The sequence below is a fragment of the Lolium perenne genome, chromosome 3 (genome assembly GCF_019359855.2).
Source record: "Lolium perenne isolate Kyuss_39 chromosome 3, Kyuss_2.0, whole genome shotgun sequence".
NCBI classification, from domain to species: domain Eukaryota; kingdom Viridiplantae; phylum Streptophyta; class Magnoliopsida; order Poales; family Poaceae; genus Lolium; species Lolium perenne.
The window spans coordinates 128,155,969-128,175,966 of NC_067246.2; the positions used below are offsets into that span (position 1 = coordinate 128,155,969).

The 19,998-nt window shown below is 45.1% G+C and overlaps 1 long non-coding RNA gene across 1 annotated transcript; it reads left to right on the forward strand.

The window, feature by feature from the left end:
- The first annotated feature begins 13,960 nt into the window (after positions 1-13,960).
- Positions 13,961-15,898, forward strand: LOC127342373 (uncharacterized). The gene is made up of 3 exons (XR_007876601.2): positions 13,961-14,315; positions 15,283-15,358; positions 15,524-15,898. It is a non-coding gene; the product is annotated as an uncharacterized lncRNA (long non-coding RNA).
- The last annotated feature ends 4,100 nt before the right edge of the window (positions 15,899-19,998 follow it).

The following is a 19,998-nucleotide window of genomic DNA, read 5'->3' on the forward strand; positions in this document are numbered from 1 at the left end:
TTGGAGGATCAAGCACCGGAGCCAGGATTCTGCTGGAAAAAGCACCGTCAGAACGCAATATTTCGGAAGATCAACTGTGGAAGGAAATTATACCAAAAATCCTATTTTCCCAGATGACGAAGGAAGCCAGAAGGGGGAGCCAGGTGGACCCAAGGTGGGCCCACACCACAGGGCGGCGCGGCCCATGGCCTGGCCGCGCCACCTGGTGGTGAGGGGGCCCCACAGCCTCTTTCGCCTCCTTTTCTTCGCGAAATCCTTCGTCCCAAAGACCTAAGCCACAGAGGGTACCTCGCGAAGAGTTACAGCCGCCTCTGCGGGGCAGAGAACACCAGAGAGAAAAGAGCTCTCCGGCGGCTGAGATCCGCCGGGGAAATTCCCTCCCGGAGGGGGAAATCGACGCCATCGTCACCGTCATCGAGCTGGACATCATCTCCATCACCATCACCATCATCTCCACCATCATCACCGCCATCTCCACCGCTGCACATCGTCACCGCCGTAGCAATTTGGGTTTGATCTTGATTGTTTGATAGGGGAAACTCTCCCGGTATTGATTTCTACTTGTTGTTGATGCTATTGAGTGAAACCATTGAACCAAGGTTTATGTTCAGATTGTTATTCATCATCATATCACCTCTGATCATGTTCCATATGATGTCTCGTGAGTAGTTCGTTTAGTTCTTGAGGACATGGGTGAAGTCTAAATGTTAGTAGTGAACCATGGTTGAGTAATATTCAATGTTATGATATTTAAGTTGTGGTGTTATTCTTCTAGTGGTGTCATGTGAACGTCGACTACATGACACTTCACCTTCATGGGCCTAGGGGAATGCATCTTGTATTCGATTGCTAATTGCGGGGTTGCCGGAGTGACAGAAACCTAAACCCCCGTTGGTATATCGATGCAGGAGGGATAGCAGGATCTCAGAGTTTAAGGCTGTGGTTAGATTTATTCTTAATTACTTTCTTGTAGTTGCGGATGCTTGCAAGGGGTATAATCACAAGTATGTATTAGTCCTAGGAAGGGCGGTACATTAGCATAGGTCCACCCACACAACACTTATCAAAACAATGAAGATTAATTAGCCATATGTAGCGAAAGCACTAGACTAAAATCCCGTGTGTCCTCAGGAACGTTTGGTCATTATAAGTAAACAAACCGGTTTGTCCTTTGTGCTAAAAAGGATTGGGCCACTCGCTGCAATTGTTACTCTCGCACTTTACTTACTCGTACTTTATTCATCTGTTACATCAAAACCCCCTGAATACTTGTCTGTGAGCATTTACAGTGAATCCTTCATCGAAACTGCTTGTCAACACCTTCTGCTCCTCGTTGGGATCGACATTCTTACTTATCGAAGATACTACGATACACCCCCTATACTTGTGGGTCATCATCCCTCAGTAAGAAACCAAGGTTTATCGAACCAGTAGGAGCCAAGAAGCACGTTGAAGGTTGATGGCGGCGAGATGTAGTGCGGCGCAACACCAGGGATTCCGGCGCCAATGTGGAACCTGCACAACACAACCAAAGTACTTTGCCCCAACGAAACAGTGAGGTTGTCAATCTCACCGGCTTGCTGTAACAAAGGATTAGATGTATAGTGTGGATGATGATTGTTTATGAGAAAACAAGAGAACAAGTATTGCAGTAGATTGTATTCGATTAAAAGAATGGACCGGGGTCCACAGTTCACTAGAGGTGTCTCTCCCATAAGATAAATAGCATGTTGGGTGAACAAATTACAGTTGGGCAATTGACAAATAGAGAGGGCATGACAATGCACATACATGATATGATGAGTATTGTGAGATTCAATTGGGCATTACGACAAAGTACATAGACCGCTATCCAGCATGCATCTATGCCTAAAAAGTCCACTTTCAGGTTATCATCCGAACCCCTTCCAGTATTAAGTTGCAAACAACAGACAATTGCATGAAGTATGGTGCGTAATGTAATCAATAACTACATCCTAGGACATAGCATCAATGTTTTATCCCTAGTGGCAACAGCACATCCACAACCTTAGAACTTTCTGTCACTGTCCCAGATTTAATGGAGGCATGAACCCACTATCGAGCATAAATACTCCCTCTTGGAGTTAAGAGTAAAAACTTGGCCAGAGCCTCTACTAATAACGGAGAGCATGCAAGATCATAAACAACACATAGGTAATAGATTGATAATCAACATAACATAGTATTCTCTATCCATCGGATCCCAACAAACACAACATATAGCATTACAGATAGATGATCTTGATCATGATAGGTAGCTCACAAGATCCGACACTGAAGCACATGAGGAGAAGACAACCATCTAGCTACTGCTATGGACCCATAGTCCAGGGGTGAACTACTCACTCATCAATCCGGAGGCGACCATGGCGGTGTAGAGTCCTCCGGGAGATGATTCCCCTCTCCGGCAGGGTGCCGGAGGCGATCTCCTGAATCCCCCGAGATGGGATTGGCGGCGGCGGCGTCTCTGGAAGGTTTTCCGTATCGTGGCTCTCGCATGCGGGGTGTCGCGACGTAGGCTAGTGGTTGGCGGAAGGGCAGAGTCGGGAGCGTCTCGAGGGGCCCACACGGTAGGCCGGCGCGGCCAGGGCTTGGGCCGCGCCGCCCTACTGGGGCGCCGCCTCGTGGGCCCACTTCGTTAGGCCTCCGGTCTTCTCGGAAGCTTCGTGTGAAAATAGGCCCCCGGGCGTTGATTTCGTCCAATTCCGAGAATATTTCCTTACTAGGATTTCTGAAACCAAAAACAAGAAAACAAGAATCGGCTCTTCGGCATCTCGTTAATAGGTTAGTGCCGGAAAATGCATAACAATGACATATAATGTGTATAAAACATGTGAGTATCATCATAAAAGTAGCATGGAACATAAGAAATTATAGATAAGTTTGAGACGTATCACACATCTTTGAGACAAGTTGGCCTTTTGATGCACAGGATTGCCTTGGTTTTTTCCGGGTTTACTTCAATGCCTCTATGAGAGACGATGAAGCCAAGGAGTTTTCCGGCTGGCACGCCGAAGACGCACTTCGGCGGATTTAACATCATCTTGTACCGTCGAAGATTTTTGAAGGTTTCTGTCAGGTCGTTGATCAGATCAGGTCCTTTCCGGGTCATGACCGCGATGTCATCGACGTATGTGTGCACATTCCGGCCAATCTGGTCCTTCAAGCACCGCTGCATCGTACGTTGGTAAGTGGCACCTGCATTTTTTAAACCCAAAGGGCATGGTGACGTAGCAGTAAGTGCCAAAGGGTGTGATGAACGAGGTCACCTCTTGGTCGGACTTCTTCATCCGGATCTGGTGATACCCAGAATATGCGTCAAGAAAACACAGAAGTTCCGCCCCTGCCGTCGAATCAAGCCGGAGTAATCGATGCACATTCTTAGTATTTCAGAATTCTTTTCGGGTACAAGGATGGGATTTGCGACCCAATCAGTATGGATAACTTCTACTACAAAACCTGCCTCTAGTAACTTTGCTAATTCCATCCCTATGGCGCGGCGCTTCTTGTCTCCAAAGCATCACATAGCTTGCTTCACCGGTTTAGCACCTGAATTTATGTTGAGGTAGTGTTCGGCGAGTTCCTTTGGTACTCCGGACATGTCAGAGGGTTGCCATGCGAAGATATCCATGTTAGCACAGAGGAACTCGCCGAGCGCGTCTTCCTATTTGGGGTCCAGCTGGCTCCGACCGACACCTGTGTAACATCCCTGTTTTTCTAAACCTAATTAGGAGTTGATTTGTGCATTCATGAGCATCATATAAAATCAACTAAGAAAAAATTGCTTTTCAAATAAAGTTGAAACCCTAACTCTCAAATACTTTCTCTATTTTGAAATGGTTTCAAAATTACAAAATAGTGTTATGTGGTCTCTCTCATATCTTTAAGAAGGCCACAAAAATAGTTATGCAAAGTCTGGAGATATTTTGTTGGGTTTCAAAAGTGTTCAAAACATAAAATACAATTGAATTTGGCTATGTTTTAAGTTTTCCTGGAAATCTCCAAAAGTCAGGGGGCTTTGGGCAAAATGCCCTTGTCTTCTTCCTCAGCCACGCAGCTGCCTGCGTGCCCTCTCCTGGCACCCCGATGCCGGCCACCTCCTGCTACCGCCGAGGACGAGGAGACGTCCTGGAGGCCCTCTCTCCCTCCCTCGTCCCTATCCCCTATCCTCTCTCACGCGCGCCCCTCTCTCTGGCTCTTCTGCGCGCGCGGCCCAAACCCTAGCCCGCCGCAGAGCTCCTCCTCGCCGCCGTTCTACGCCGCCCCGCGCCCAACCAATGCCGCCACGAGCTCCGCCCAGACTCCCTCGTCCTCCTCCGCCCACGCGTGCAAGCCGGGGAGCCCCGAATCGGGCGAATCGGGCTCCGCCTACGCTGCCGGCCACCGCCTCTCGCCGGCGACTCCGGCCTCCCCTCGTCTCGCCGTCGACACCAGAAGCTCCGCGGTGAGCTTCTGAGCATCTTGGTGCCCTCAGCTCGCTCGCCCGCCTCCTGTAGCCTCCGGCCGTCGTGCGCCCGCAAGCTTGGCCGCCGGCCATTGCCGTCGTGGTCGCTCCGGCGACCATTGGTGGGCGGCGCCGCCACCAAAAGGTCCAGCGCGACGCCCTGCATCGTTTTCCCCCGCTCCCTCGCCCTAATTCGGCCTCAATCGGCCGATTGCTGTGGCACCTGCGAGCTCAAGGTCGTGCTGACGTCAGCATGACGTCAGCATGACGCAGTAAAGCCTTTTCTTTTTTCTGTTTTTGTTATTTATCAATTTCAGAAATCTGTATAATCCATATCTTTTTCATATGAACTCAGAAAAAGATGTATAATATACCGAAATGTTCAGAAAAACATTCTCTACAAGTTTAGAAGTAATTCATACATCATTGCAACAATTAAATTTGCAAATATAGCGAAAACCTAAAAGAACCCCTCTCATATGTCGGGGTCCGATGCCGGAACCCCTTTAATTTGATGATGCATCTAGGGTTTATTCAATTCCATTAATATGACATATCATCATCTTTGTATGCGCATTGCATCGATGCCATGTGTTGATTGTTATTTCTCTATTTCTAGTATTTGCTTCTTCGCGACCGATCGAACACGTGAACAAGACGATGAAGGACGACAGCACCGAAGATCAATATTGTCCATCGCCAAACAAGTCAAGTACAAGTTTATCGAAGCTCCACTTCGGTTTATCAGGGACAAAGGCAAGCCCTAGCCTGGTTCATATATGATTTAGAAATGCTTTTACTCTGGTTCCTACATATTGCATACGATTCAACTGTCTTTTATCGATAGGTAAAGTTACCCTATCTATTGCATGTTCCACCCTTGCAGCTTCAAATACCCTGATCCACTGCTCCTAGCATAACTAGGTTTGGCATGTGTGCATCGCTAGAGCCTTTATATCTTTATGCTTAGCCATGCTTAGTTTGTTACGCTGCAACCCAGTCTTCGGACTGGAGCCATACAATGAAATGAAACTAGCATGACAGGTTGACGTGGTAAGTATAGAGATGTTGTTAAACATGATTAAAGGCTCAGACGAGAGACCACATTGGGATGTGGTGGGTTGTTTCGTTTCTGCCGACCCTAGGAACCGAGTTCTCGCCTCTTGAACCAAGACTGAACGTACAACCACACGAGGCCCTATTATGGTACCCTCTCGACTCACTAACTTGCCTAGTAGATTCCATGAGTCACATAGTTTGCGCGTTATTTGGACATATGCATCGAAAACGTTTGTGAAAAGGTGCATGGCATACAGGTAGGTAAGCGTGGCCGAGGTGGCTTGGGTTAGAGTCCCTGGTGAAACCCACCTCGCCTCACATCGTTAAGGACCGACTTCGGGACTTGACCCGTTACGGCGGAACAATCCTTAGCGCGTGACTCATGGTCTCGGCGACAGCAAGGTAAAGGTCGTGGTCAACTACCCTCTGCCGGCTTTCCAAGGAAGAGAGCTTAAACGTTGGCACTAAGAGTCGGTTGGCGCGTGTGGGTAAAGTTGTGCACCCCTGCAGGGTTAAATCTTTTCGAAAAGCCGTGTCCACGGTTACGGACGACTTGGGAATGGATTCTGTGATCATAGACAACTTGAACCCGATCGTAAAACTTGGCAAACAATGTGTGTTTACGGACACCTTCTCCGGGTGTTGAGGGGGTGATCCGAGGTTAGTGGTTCGAGATGATGAAGATTGGTGGATACAATATGATGATCAATAGAGATAGAGATATCGCTCTCTTATCCCCTTTTAAAGATTCTGAGTAGTCGAGCTTCTCCTCTCTCTTGTCTTACAAAGGAAAACTGGCTTTACGCAAAAGAAGCTCCACAGAAAGCCCGCATACCCGCTTTGCTAAAAGGTTGTACTAAGTTTTGCTGAGTCTCTGTACTCAGCTTTGCATGCTTTTGTTTCAGAAGAAGTCGCTCCAACAGATGGTGGTTTCTAGTCGACATCGACGAGTAGCTTGGGGTTCCCAGGTGGCAGCCTGGAATCTATGGGCTGGGACGTCGCCGTTATGCTCCTGGCCTCTTAGGCCTTTTGCTATCTTGCTATGTCTAATAGCATAACTTCGCTTCCGTTGATTGATGTTTGCCAGGTCAGTGACCTCTGCTTGTAATACTTTGGTTCTTCGCTCAGTTATGAGCTTGTATTACTTTTTGAGTCGTAGAGTCACTGTTGTGTTACCGATTCTCTCACTGTAGTCTCTCGAGCTCTAGGTTAGGCTTATGTCAGACGAAGATCTGGTATTTGTCTAACCCTGATCCCGGGGGTGCCACAGGTTTTGGTATCAGAGCAGGACTGCCTGTAGGAAACCCTTGTTCACTGGTCGATGTTGAGTCTAGCTGTTGCGAAAACTATTTGAAAGCTAAAGATTATTTGCAAAACTCTGAATAGGATTCTTTTTACTCCTTATCCGGTATCGCTCTAATTCTAAGGTGCCTTACCTTGTGTTGATTTGAAAGTTTTCCTATCTCTTCTAGTCTTTCAAACTTAGGTGCCTCAAGGGCATGTCGTTTCTAAACCAGTTGACCTAGTGCAGAGTTCTCTAGAGTCGTGTGTGTTCTTTGCTTCCTCTTTGTTTTGTTTGTTTTGATAGAAAGATCTCCTTCCATCATGGTCTTTCTATTTTGTGGGTTCCACATCCTTCTGTTCTTGGTTTCGAGGTTTCCTTTCACCTTGGATGCCTCCTTTTCCTTTTTCTTGGGTACTTCAGAAGCTATGCATTGCTTTTAGATGGTACATCGTGACTACTACCTCGAAGTGTATTTTGTGTCACTCATTTAGTATTTACTCCTTTCTCGGGTTTTTAACCCTTGGACTTGAACCGAAGGTCCCCGATTGTGCTGGAATCTAGTATGCAAATCTTAGTACATGAAGCTGGCCTTTAACCCAAGATCCATGCCATTAAACACTGATGTTAATGTTCAAACATTATATCGGGATGGCTAAATTCAAATCAAGCTAGCCTTCAAGCTTGTGGTTATTGTCGTGTTGAATTGCGGCAATAAATATCTTTCCCTTCCACTAGCTATCCGTAGAGGTTCTTTCATGAAACCAAATGGATCACGACAAGAGTGCTCTGTGTGAGTCTTATATCTATGTCTGTGACTCTGCCACACCTTCCTTTTCAGCATGAGTTCACAAAAGTGTTATCATGTGCATCTACATCTCAGGAATTCTGATCCTGATCATGTTCGTCCTCTTTAGTTGTTTTCCAACCTTTGTCTGCTAGTTAGCAGCCAAGTGGTAAATGTGCATTGGTGTTTTCCAGTGTATATAACTCTTGTGGTTCCTCAAGACATTCCACTTCAATATGTCAGGAGAAACAAACTTCCAGTACTTCGTCCGTTTCTAAGACTTGGTCAAAGTACTGTAATCCGCAGATTAAGAGGCCTCGTTAGCTTCTGTTATGTTCTACCTTATATTATCACCCTCTTCTATATCATGAGGTCGTGCTTTGTATCATGGCCTTATTGATGAAGTGATGCTCTTACATATCTTTACTCGCCTATCCTCCGAGCTGACCATGCTTGGGAATGTTGGGGTGTTTGTATTGATGTGGCCATCCGAGATTCTTAGCAATTCTCATTGCAGCTCCCTTTTTTTTTGTAATCGCCGAAATTGTACGACGACCCTTCTTGTTCCAGGCAATCTAAGGACGTTTGTGTCATTCTTAGCATAATTGGTTCGCCAATTATTAAGCGAAGTTTGATTGTGTTGCCAAATCCATTCGTTCAGGCGCACATCTTCGGTCAAAGAGTTAGGTTAATGCCAAAGCTCAGAAGACCATATCGTGTTTCTTTGTAAATCAAGTTTCCCTCCTGAATTCAGTGATATACCGGTGGTTCGTGATATTCTGGATGTCTTTCTAGGAGTATCACCATGTTGTTACGTGACCGTGTTGTCGAGTTCATGAGTATGTTGGTTCGTTGAACTACTCCTTCTCCAAGAACCGTGCTGGATAACCCTGGACTAGTTGGTTGAGCTTAATCAACAACTTGGAGAGTTGAAAGACAAAAGGTCTATCCAACTTTGTTCCTTCATAAAGGGATGTCTAGTTTTGTTCGTGTTGAAGTCAGAAAGTATCTCCTTTATGGATATGCTATCATCCCCATATCTGATTTGAGTTTGGGCTATCGTCAAATCAAACTCAGTTCCAAGGACTATCTTGATGATGCTTATACTCATGGTGCCTTGTCTGAGTATACCTTCATGTCCTTTGGTATGACCAATACTTCTGCCTTGTTCATGCAAAATATGAGTTCCTCATTGGAGTATTTTGATAAGTTTGTTGTTGAGCCCTCAATGATATTCTTATTTCCTCCAAGTTTAAAAGATTCATATTGGACGTTTGACACTAGTATTGGAAAGTTTTGAGAACCATCTTTGTGTTATCATGAAGTATGTGTTCTAGATGCTGGAAGTGACCTTCTCTAGTTCACGTGCACTTGCTGAAAGATGTCGCCGTGGATCTGAGTTGAGTTTCCTTTGTTATCCTCGGGAATCATCGCAAGTCGGTCAGGCATGTGCGAAGTATTCTTGATATGGAAGGTTGTTACCTCCATTCCTTGAAACATTCCTCTATGCACACTAAGCTACTGACTGGTTTGTTCAAAAAAGAGAAGCAGCTGAAGAGCTTCAATATCTTCTTTGATGTCCCCATCAGGACTCACTTGTGTTACATTGCAAATTCATATGCACGCAATTGCCTTTGGCAGTCGCATCCATATGTGTTACGCAATCTAGCTCAATCTTTTTGAGCTTGACATTGTGGTCCATATCTTGAGAATCTATCGACTTTACCTTGGTGGTAACTGTTGAAAAATTCTAATTGGACATGTTAAGTCTGAAATATCTTTACACCTAACCTAAACTGAATCTCAAGCGGCAATGATGGTTGGTGTTTCTCAAGGATTTTTGGGATAGGTCTCTTTGTAAATCCGGCAAGATTGATGTCATGGTTAACACAATTAGTTGGAAGGCTTATTGCCATAATCTCTTGATTCATCAAGAATAACCACTCTCCATAAGGATCTTCTGCGAATTATTCTAGGAGTTGCTCTTATGATGTCTTTTCAATTCCGAAGTCTGACCTTCGCTTGATGACCTATTGAAGGCTAGCCAATAGCCTAATATTGGTGTCTAGAACATCAAGAAGAACCTTATAAGCAGGGTTGGTAAATGTCTCTCAGTCAATCCCTCGAAATCGTTTCTCCGGTGACAACCATTCCGTTAGGACAAATTTCACTCCCCAGTGATCATTGACACTTCACTATCTAGTGCTCCTCCCCTTCCTGTGGCTTATACCTAAAATTCTAATCAATTCACACGTTGTGTGAATTCGTCAGTCATCTAGGCCCGAGCCTTTTGATTAGACAACAATCATTTCATGTATCCTACCCGAAGAGTGACTATGATTCCTAAATTCAAAGTAGCTCTGGTTGGTAATCTTCTATGCTTCTACGAGTCACCCTCTCTAAGAGTGCCTCGTCATGGTATCAAAGGCATTTTAACTCCTTGCTACCTTGTCCCTTCACAATCTTGTCAAGCGTGGAGCGATTGCCTACCAAATTTGAAACTTCTTTCGTCTCCTCCGTTACCTTGACGTGATTCATGTTTGTTAGCTCAAGAGTTGTTTCTAAGCACTCCTTCCATGAGTTGACCATGAGATACTCGATCTTTGTAAAGATCCACCGTCCAGTGTTTTCCCTCTTTCCTTTAGGTGTAGTTGAGCAACAACTTCAAAGGAAGAAAATGAAGCACTTCAATCATGGTGTAGTGGATCAAACTTCTTCATGGTGTCGTGGATCAACTCCTTCAACAAAGAAGATCATCGTGGTATCAACAAGCTCGTTGAAGATTGGTCTAGCCCTTGTTACCTTCACTTTTCCTACTATAGGAATCTCGGGGACGAGATTCTTGTAAGGGGGGTAGAGTTGTAACATCCCTGTTTTTCTAAACCTAATTAGGAGTTGATTTGTGCATTCATGAGCATCATATAAAATCAACTAAGAAAAAAATTGCTTTTCAAATAAAGTTGAAACCCTAACTCTCAAATACTTTCTCTATTTTGAAATGGTTTCAAAATTACAAAATAGTGTTATGTGGTCTCTCTCATATCTTTAAGAAGGCCACAAAAATAGTTATGCAAAGTCTGGAGATATTTTGTTGGGTTTCAAAAGTGTTCAAAACATAAAATACAATTGAATTTGGCTATGTTTTAAGTTTTCCTGGAAATCTCCAAAAGTCAGGGGCTTTGGGCAAAATGCCCTTGTCTTCTTCCTCAGCCACGCAGCCGTCGCGTGCCTCTCTCCCCGGCGCCCGATGCCGGCCACCTCCTGCTACCGCCGAGGACGAGGAGACGTCCTGGAGGCCCTCTCTCCCTCCCTCGTCCCTATCCCCTATCCTCTCTCACGCGCGCCCCTCTCTCTGGCTCTTCTGCGCGCGCGGCCCAAACCCTAGCCCGCCGCAGAGCTCCTCCTCGCCGCCGTTCTACGCTGCCCCGCGCCCAACCGATGCCGCCACGAGCTCCGCCCAGACTCCCTCGTCCTCCTCCGCCCACGCGTGCAAGCCGGGGAGCCCCGAATCGGGCGAATCGGGCTCCGCCTGCGCTGCCGGCCACCGCCTCTCGCCGGCGACTCCGGCCTCCCCTCGTCTCGCCGTCGACACCAGAAGCTCCGCGGTGAGCTTCTGAGCATCTTGGTGCCCTCAGCTCGCTCGCCCGCCTACTGTAGCCTCCGGCCGTCGTGCGCCCGCAAGCTTGGCCGCCGGCCATCGCCGCCGTGGTCGCTCCGGCGACCATTGGTGGGCGGCGCCGCCACCAAAAGGTCCAGCGCGATGCCCTGCATCGTTTTCCCCTGCTCCCTCGCCCTAATTCGGCCTCAATCGGCCGATTGCTGCGGCACCTGCGAGCTCAAGGTCGTGCTGAAGGTTGGAGCTAACCCTAACATTTTAAACCTTTCTAACACACCGTTGGAAATGTGGGATGCACTAACCCCTCTTGAAGCCGTGGACTACTCAACGCCCGCTGAAGATGTTCAACTCCAAAGATCAATGGCTTCTCCAAAAAGCGCCCGACAAGACCCGTGGCCGAAGCTTACAGTTTTTAACGCCCCCTCCCTGATGAACAATTTTAAGGGTGGAAGACTTCGTCTTCCACTAAAATCAAGCTAACTCTAAAAAAGTTTTCAGCCCTGCTCAAGCACCGTTGGGTGCACTAACCCTCCCACAGTCTTGAACCTCCGCTAGGATCGTGAAGAAGCTACAGATCCAACACCTGCATGGAGTAGTCAACCCTTCACAAAGCTTGCCCTCGGAAGAAATCAATCATGTCTCTCAGAAGCTGAAGTTGCGACCCTCTCAACAACGGCACGCCGACAGAAAAATGGAGTCTAACTTTCGTTAAACTCTACAACCCCTCTAGTTCTACGCTTAGTAATCTCGGGACAAGATTATTTTAAGGGTGGAAGATCTGTCACACCCCAACTTTTGCAACCTTGATTAGATGTCCTTATTTCAAAAATTAGGGGGAACAAAAACTTTTTAAAGACTAATTAGATGAATTGCCTTGATCCATTGGTTGTAATGAATTGCTTTGATCTGTCGGTAGATGTATTGTCTTGTTCTGTTTGTTAAGTTTGTCTTGAGCTACTCAAAGAACAACACCCCTAGTGGTAAAACAAACAACTCACCTAATAAAACACATGTGTGGCTTAGGGAAAATTGTTTTCCTTTTTCACTACACCAAACCTCTCTACTTATGGCAACATGGGTGTGCCTTCTCAAAATTCCTCTTTGTGGTATAATCTAGCTCAAACCATCCTTGATTCAAAACTTGGGGATCATCTACCCCTTGCTACATCCTTCTCTTATACCCACTCCTCTTGGCTGATTCTGAAGCCAAGTCAACAATCTATTTTGGCGGGCTTATAAGATTCCAACTTTGGCAGTCGATCTCTAAGCACCCACAACTGTTATTGGTGACCTCAATGCATGGATCTCATCTATGCATCACCATCTGCAACTTCCACGTCTTGCATGTCCCATTCTACCATAACAACTCTTACATTCACCCTGATCTTGTACCCTATCCAATGTTCAACACTAGATCACTTCCTCCTCTTTTATCTCTGGTTTTTAATCAAGTTTAATCTTCACAAGACCAAGAGTGGGAATGATGGGTACATTTTGTAACCACCATCTACCCTTGAGAACACTCCTCCCTAAATTATTTTTCTTTCTCAAAAACCCTATTGTTTTCCTTCTCTAGTTTTGATCACAAAACTACTTCTAGTTTTATAAAATCTTTTCAGGATATTTCTTCAAAGAAAACACAGAACTGAAATGGGTTTTGTTTTTCATCCCATTTCTACCAAGTACTGATTTCTAAAACATTACTTTCTATTTTGTTTTCCTTTTTACAAAAGGCTTGCTTATGGTACTTATACCATTTCTTGTTTTTCTCTTGGTTATTTAAAATTTAGAAAACTCCACCTTACTTGATAAAGTAAGTAGAACATTTTGAATCCTATGTTCTACCTAACTTCTCTCAATCCTTTTCAAAGTCTTTTTTTTAAAATTAATTTCCTTCTCAATTGTCCCTAGACAATTGAGGTGTTTCGAATACCTTTCAACTGAATTCTATTTAAATGGCAACACTTGCACATCTTATGCACATCTCTGATCCACCACATTGTATCCCCCATCATCCAATTCTTGATCGTATGGATGATCATTTGATACTTTCAAGTGGAATCCCTTCAACAAAACCCTAGACTCAGGGAGTATTTCAAACCACTCCCAATTGACCTCTTATTTGAAGCGCAACTTATATTTCATCATACCCATCTCAATCCTTTATTATTTTCCATCATCACCTTGACATCATGAACTGATGATTTATGTCACCATATTCATCCTTGTGAGTATATGGTTACTTCACTCACCATCTCTCCTAGCCTTGCTCTACCATTGTCTAAATCACCATCACCACCATCATCTCTTGGACACATCTTTTATCAGGTCAGAATGTCACCACCATCTACTTTAGCACCCTTGTGCATTAGTATCACTTTGCCTAAAATTGTATATCTTTTTAGGCCACCATTTTAGTAATTTGTGAGGCACTCAACCTTGGGTGTCATGCATGTGTAGCAATTATCTCTTGTTGATCACTTGTGCATGGCCAAAAATATGTGGCCGGCCATGCCATGGCACACATGCATCATGCCTCTCCATTTCCCTCTCTCTCACATAATTACTCCACCTTGGGAAGCCTCTCCTCCTTTGTCCCTTCCCAATGCCACAAATAAATTCAGCTTGGGTCAAATATCTCTTCCCCAAACCAGCCTCCCATCTAACCCAATCAATGAAGAGGCTACCTCCCAACCAACCCAATCAATGAGGAGGCAGCCCACCCCCTCTCCCTCTATATAAAGGGGCTTGGCAGCCCACCCCCTCCTCACTTGCTCTCACTTTTCCACTCCCCACTCTTTCCTCCACTCCCACACACTCTCCTCCTACCTCTCCCCACGAAATTGCTGCTCCTCCTAGCTTCATGGCCGGCCATGGCCATGAAAAGCTCTCCAAGATGAAGCTCTCCCCCTCCCTCAAGCTCCCCCTCTCCATGAGAGCATCCCTCTCCTTCTTCTCCCCAATCCTAGATGGTTTTCTCTCATCTTCTTCTTCCTCCCTTGCTAAGTTTGGATCTTGATGCAGGTGCATGTTGGTCCAAGCATGGAGAAGCTTCACCTATCCTCAGATCTGAAGTTCTTGACCAAAATTCGTCCAAAACCTTGCAGTAATTTCTTTCATCTTGCTGTTTCAGATTCTGGTACGAACTTGTAAAATCCACCAAAACTCGTGTACAGCTCCAAATCGAGTGATCCAAAGTTCCACGGTTAGCTTATGAAAAGATCTACAACTTGGCGTTGGTTTCATCCTCAAATTCGTAGCAGATATTCCTGAGTAATTAAAGTTCTGAAAACATGCTGTTTCGCTGTTTGTTAGATTTGTTTAGTTTTACAAAACCTTTTTGAGCAAACTCAACTGGGGATGAAAGCCCTCTCCATTAGCTTTATTTTGCCATTGGTCTCACCTCAAATAACCACCTAGAATTGAAATGATTCACAGATCAATTTCTGGTCAGATCTGACTTTGTCTGTTTATACCATGAGCTTGGAGATGAATTTGTGAGTGAAACCAATTGCATTAGAACCGTATTGTCAATACCTTTCAGATGCAACTGACCTCATATTTTTAGGTTTTTTGTACAATTTTTGGCATACAGATCTTGTTTTCTGTACAGTCAGATTCAAGCAAGGTCCTAAAATTGTAGGTTCAACCTTTTTGAGTGATTCCAATTGGGTTAGTCTTGTTTTAATACTGGCCATCTAGGAAAAATAATTTTAGTCTCTGTTCATGCATATTTGGTACTGTTAGTAATGTGTATGTGTGGCATGGACTATTGTACCAAACTTTTTGGTTTGTTTTAAAAACTTTAACCACTCTTTGTATTAAAAATTGGTCAACCAATGTTTTATGCTTGCAAAACAAAACCTCTGCAATTTAACTTTAGCTCTATTATTTTTCTTAAGTTTTCAAATGATGTGATAGATGGTTTGCTTCCTATTTTGGATGTAGTGTTTTGGGAGCAAATTAAATTGGGAAAACTGATTTCTACTCTTCCAAAAATGTTTGAAATTGTATTGTGTATGTGTTTGATGCCAAACTAATGCATTTGTCCTCTTCATGATGTTATCTACCAGGGGATATTTGGTTTATACCATGGTGATAACCGAGAGAGGCAATTGCTAAGTTGTGACGCACTCATACCTCTACTAGGTAAATAAATGTGGTTTTCTAAATTAAAACTCTTAAAGTTGTTTTGTGGTATCTATAAGTCCTTAGTATGTTATACCTTGGCTGCATGGTTAGTTGTTGTTTGTTGAATGTTGTTTTGTTGGTGCAATGTGTTTATTGTGTTCCTCTTATATTTTCCGGCGATAGATGCGAACACTTCTGGAGAAGAAGAAGAAGTGGAATCGGACGGGGATTTTATTTTTATTGTTGGAATACATATTTGATGGAGTTGAAGAAGTCCAGGGACAAATAAGCCAACCAAGGCAAGCCATCTCTTGATCTCTGAATGTTGAATCACATATCGTGGTTACTTTGTTGTTATTCTTGTCTCTCGATATATTTTGTGTGGTATCTACTTATGTTGATGGAGCGTGCTCACCATGAGCATGTTGGATTCTCTTTGACACCTCACCTACCATCCCCTTTAGGGAAATGGTGGTAATTATCATGATCTTGGTGTACCTTCTAAGTGTGAGGGATATGCCCACTTATCTTGTGTGTGTCGACCTCTTGACACCCTTCTTGAACCCCTTGTTGATGTTACGCATACTTACTCTCGAGTATGTTGAACCCCTTGTTGATCTTATGCATGCATACCACTGAGCATGTATGCCCCCTTGACCATCTATATTATCATCTTCTTAGCGGTATGATGATTAACATCTTGAACCTTGTTGGATCTTCCAACTTATGTTGTCCCTATACATGCTTATCCTAAGTATGTATGATCCCCTTAACACCTCAATTATCATCCCCTTAGTGGTATGATGGCTAGCATCATGTCATTGTGACTCTTAGTTCCTTCATAAAACTATAGGTTGGGAACCCCCTTGGAAAAATACCTTGTTGAAAAGAATTTTTGAAAACCTTGGGTGAGTTGGACTTACCCAAGCGTGTGTTTATGAAAGGAAATGATCTTGGCAAAGATGGTTGAAAAGAAAATCTTGTTTTCGAAAACTTTGGCGCCTAAGTATTCACCCGTGACAATTAACCCGCGCAACCATAGCTACTCCAACATGGGCACGGAGCTTAACTTGACGTTTGCTCTTCTTAGCATGAGGCACCGCACAACTATACAAGGGTACGGTTACCCCCGAGTCCGGGTTGTCAAGGTTGGGACAATAGTATAACGGGAGGCCTTCGGGGCTGACCCGTCCGGAAGACACTATGGGTCTCCTGGCTTGGCGGTGGAGCCACGCTCAAAAGGAGGTGAGCTGCCACGGTGCCGGGGAGGTACATACTCCATAGGGTAGGACCTCGTGTTAAGTCGAATGGGCGAAAGGTTATGTCCGGGTATCCGTCGTGGCATATGTTGTTATGCGGGGATGATGCCCACACGATAGGTATCCGGATAGTTGTGGGGAAAGTGTGCAAACTCTGCAGAGTCAAATCTATTCGAATAGCCGTGTCCGCGGTCATGGACGGTTGAAATGGCTGTTGCTTAGCCTGATGAGTTTTGTTTGAGAAAGTGTTTACTAAAGAAAAAAAAAGGAACTTGTTTTCGGAGTACCGGAAGGGTACTAGAATGGTTTGGTTGACCATTTGGAGATGGTCGGAAAGGAAATAAACTGGGTTACCCCCATCCTAGTGTTTTATGTAGTGGAACTTTGTTGAAGTATCTTCTTCAATAAAGATATAGAGATGTCATAGAACCCTCTTAGTGTCCCCACCAACTGAGATGCCGGGATGCTATATCCACAAGAGAAACTATTTCTCTTTCATATGCTATATCCACAAGGGAAACTACTTCTCTTCTTCATGCTATTTCCACAAGAGAAATTAGCTCTTCCCTCTGGTCATCTTAGATTAGCACTTGTTATCTTGCACTCTTGCAAAGTACCTTCTTGATGGTTTGCGAGTACAATTCAAATGTACTCACGGCTTTGTCCCTGGCTATTTACTTGGCCAGACTTGGAGGAACACGACGGATGAAGAAGGAGTTGGCGACGTCTATGCGAGCTAGGAACGTCTTCCCAGTCAGTTGCCTGTAGGGTTTAAGGCGAATGACTTGGGCTCCGCGCTGTTGAAGTGATGATGCTACTCTGATGTTTAGTTAGGCCCTTCGAGGCTGTTATGTAAGTAATGGTCATGTGACCTTATTGTAATTTTCTTATTCCGCTTTGTAATGGATGGTGTAATTTGATATCAGTTCGGTTATGTGTTCACGGCGCACTGATCATGGGATCGTGAACTATATACATAACAGGGTATTTCGGACAGTTAGTCCGGGGTCCCCACAGCCAGGTCAGTGACCTCTGCTTGTAATACTTTGGTTCTTCGCTCAGTTATGAGCTTGTATTACTTTTTGAGTCGTAGAGTCACTGTTGTGTTACCGATTCTCTCACTGTAGTCTCTCGAGCTCTAGGTTAGGCTTATGTCAGACGAAGATCTGGTATTTGTCTAACCCTGATCCCGGGGGTGCCACAACCTGCTTGGAACTGTCTCCTACCCTGAGGTCGACTTTCTTGGTGTCTATCGCGGCCTTGAACGAGGTTTTCTGTTCGGAGATCTGCTTCTTGGTGGTATGCATTTCTTTTGGATCCACCGCGGCTCTGTAGCCTTGCAGCTCCTCTTCAGATATCACAGATTCTGCGAAGGCGGTTTCGCCTATTTCGCACTCTCGAGCTTTCTTGTAATCTCCGGATACGGTGATCATACCGTTAGGACCCGGGATCTTGAGCTTATTGTAGATGTAGCACGCCCTTGCGTGTAAATTGTGGTAGGTGGGCCTGCCGAAAATGACGTGGTAGGAGCTCTTGAAGGGCACGACCTCAAACGTGATCATCTCTTCGCAGAAATTATTCACATCGCCGAAGGCCACGGGAAGTCTGATGCTGCCCAGAGAGTTTGCTTTTTTACCCGGAACCACCCCGTGGAGCTCGGTGGTGTTGTGCTTGAGCTGTTCCTTGGTAAGTTGCATCTTCTCCAGAGTCTCCAGGTACATAATGTTCAAGCTGGCTCCGCCATCCATAAGGCACTTGGAGAAATCATACCCGTTAATGCGGGGACTTACAACCAAGGTGTAGCACTCCTTCAGAATGATGGTGGGGTGATCCGCCCTATAAACGTACACGGAGTTTACGACCACCTGCCTACTGCGGCACAGCCGGAACTGTGGCGTTCAGGATCCGGAGAGCTGATTTGTTGGCGCGGATTGTTGGTGTTCCGAGGAAGGTGTGATATGCGCCAGCGCTCTTTTTGCCGAAGGGGTTGGATTTGTTAGGTCCTCTTTGGGATCCGGCGGAGCATCATCTTCATCCATTGCCTCAGAACTATCCTCGTCCTTTTCCTTGTTCTTGCTCTTGCCTCCTTTGCCACATGGGCAGTGCTTCCGGTCTCGCTTGTATCCTTCTTCCGGGTCAACTTTTAGGTCATTGACCCATGCTTGTGACGGTAAAGCACACGTCCGTTGGGAACCCCAAGAGGAAGGTGTGATGCGTACAGCAGCAAGTTTTCCCTCAGTAAGAAACCAAGGTTATCGAACCAGTAGGAGATTAAGGCCACGTGAAGGTTGTTGGTGGAGGAGTGTAGTGCGGCGCAACACCAGGAATTCCGGCGCCAACGTGGAACCTGCACAACACAATCAAAATACTTTGCCCCAACTTAACAGTGAGGTTGTCAATCTCACCGGCTTGCTGTAAACAAAGGATTAAACGTATGGTGTGGAAAAATGATGTTTCTATGCGAAGAACAGTAAAGAACAATGTTTGCAGTAGATTGTATTCAGATGTAAAAGAATTGGACCGGGGTCCACAGTTCACTAGTGGTGTCTCTCCAATAAGAAATAGCATGTTGGGTGAACAAATTACAGTTGGGCAATTGACAAATAAAGAGGGCATAACAATGCACATACATATCATGATGAGTAGAGTGAGATTCAATCGGGCATTACGACAAAGTACATAGACCGCTATCCAGCATGCATCTATGCCTAAAAAGTCCACCTTCGGGTTAGCATCCGCACCCCTTCCAGTATTAAGTTGCAAACAACAGACAATTGCATTAAGTATGGTGCGTAATGTAATCAACACAAATATCCTTAGACAATGCATTGATGTTTTATCCCTAGTGGCAACAGCACATCCACAACCTTAGAACTTTCTGTCATTGTCCCAGATTTAATGGAGGCATGAACCCACTATCGTGCATAAATACTCCCTCTTGGAGTTACAAGTATCAACTTGGCCAGAGCCTCTACTAGCAACGGAGAGCATGCAAGATCATAAACAACACATATATGATAGATTGATAATCAACTTGACATAGTATTCCATATTCATCAGATCCCAACAAACACAACATGTAGCATTACAAATAGATGATCTTGATCATGATAGGCAGCTCACAAGATCTAACATGCTAGCACAAGAGGAGAAGACAACCATCTACCTACGGCTATGGACCCATAGTCCAGGGGTGAACTACTCACACATCAATCCGGAGGCGATCATGGTGATGAAGAGTCCTCCGGGAGATGATTCCCCTCTCCGGCAGGGTGCCGGAGGCGATCTCCTGAATCCCCCGAGACGGGATTGGCGGCGGCGGCGTCTCTGGAAGGTTTTCCGTATCGTGGCTCTCTGTAAAAGGGTTTTCGCGACGAAGGCTATAAGTAGGCGGAAGGG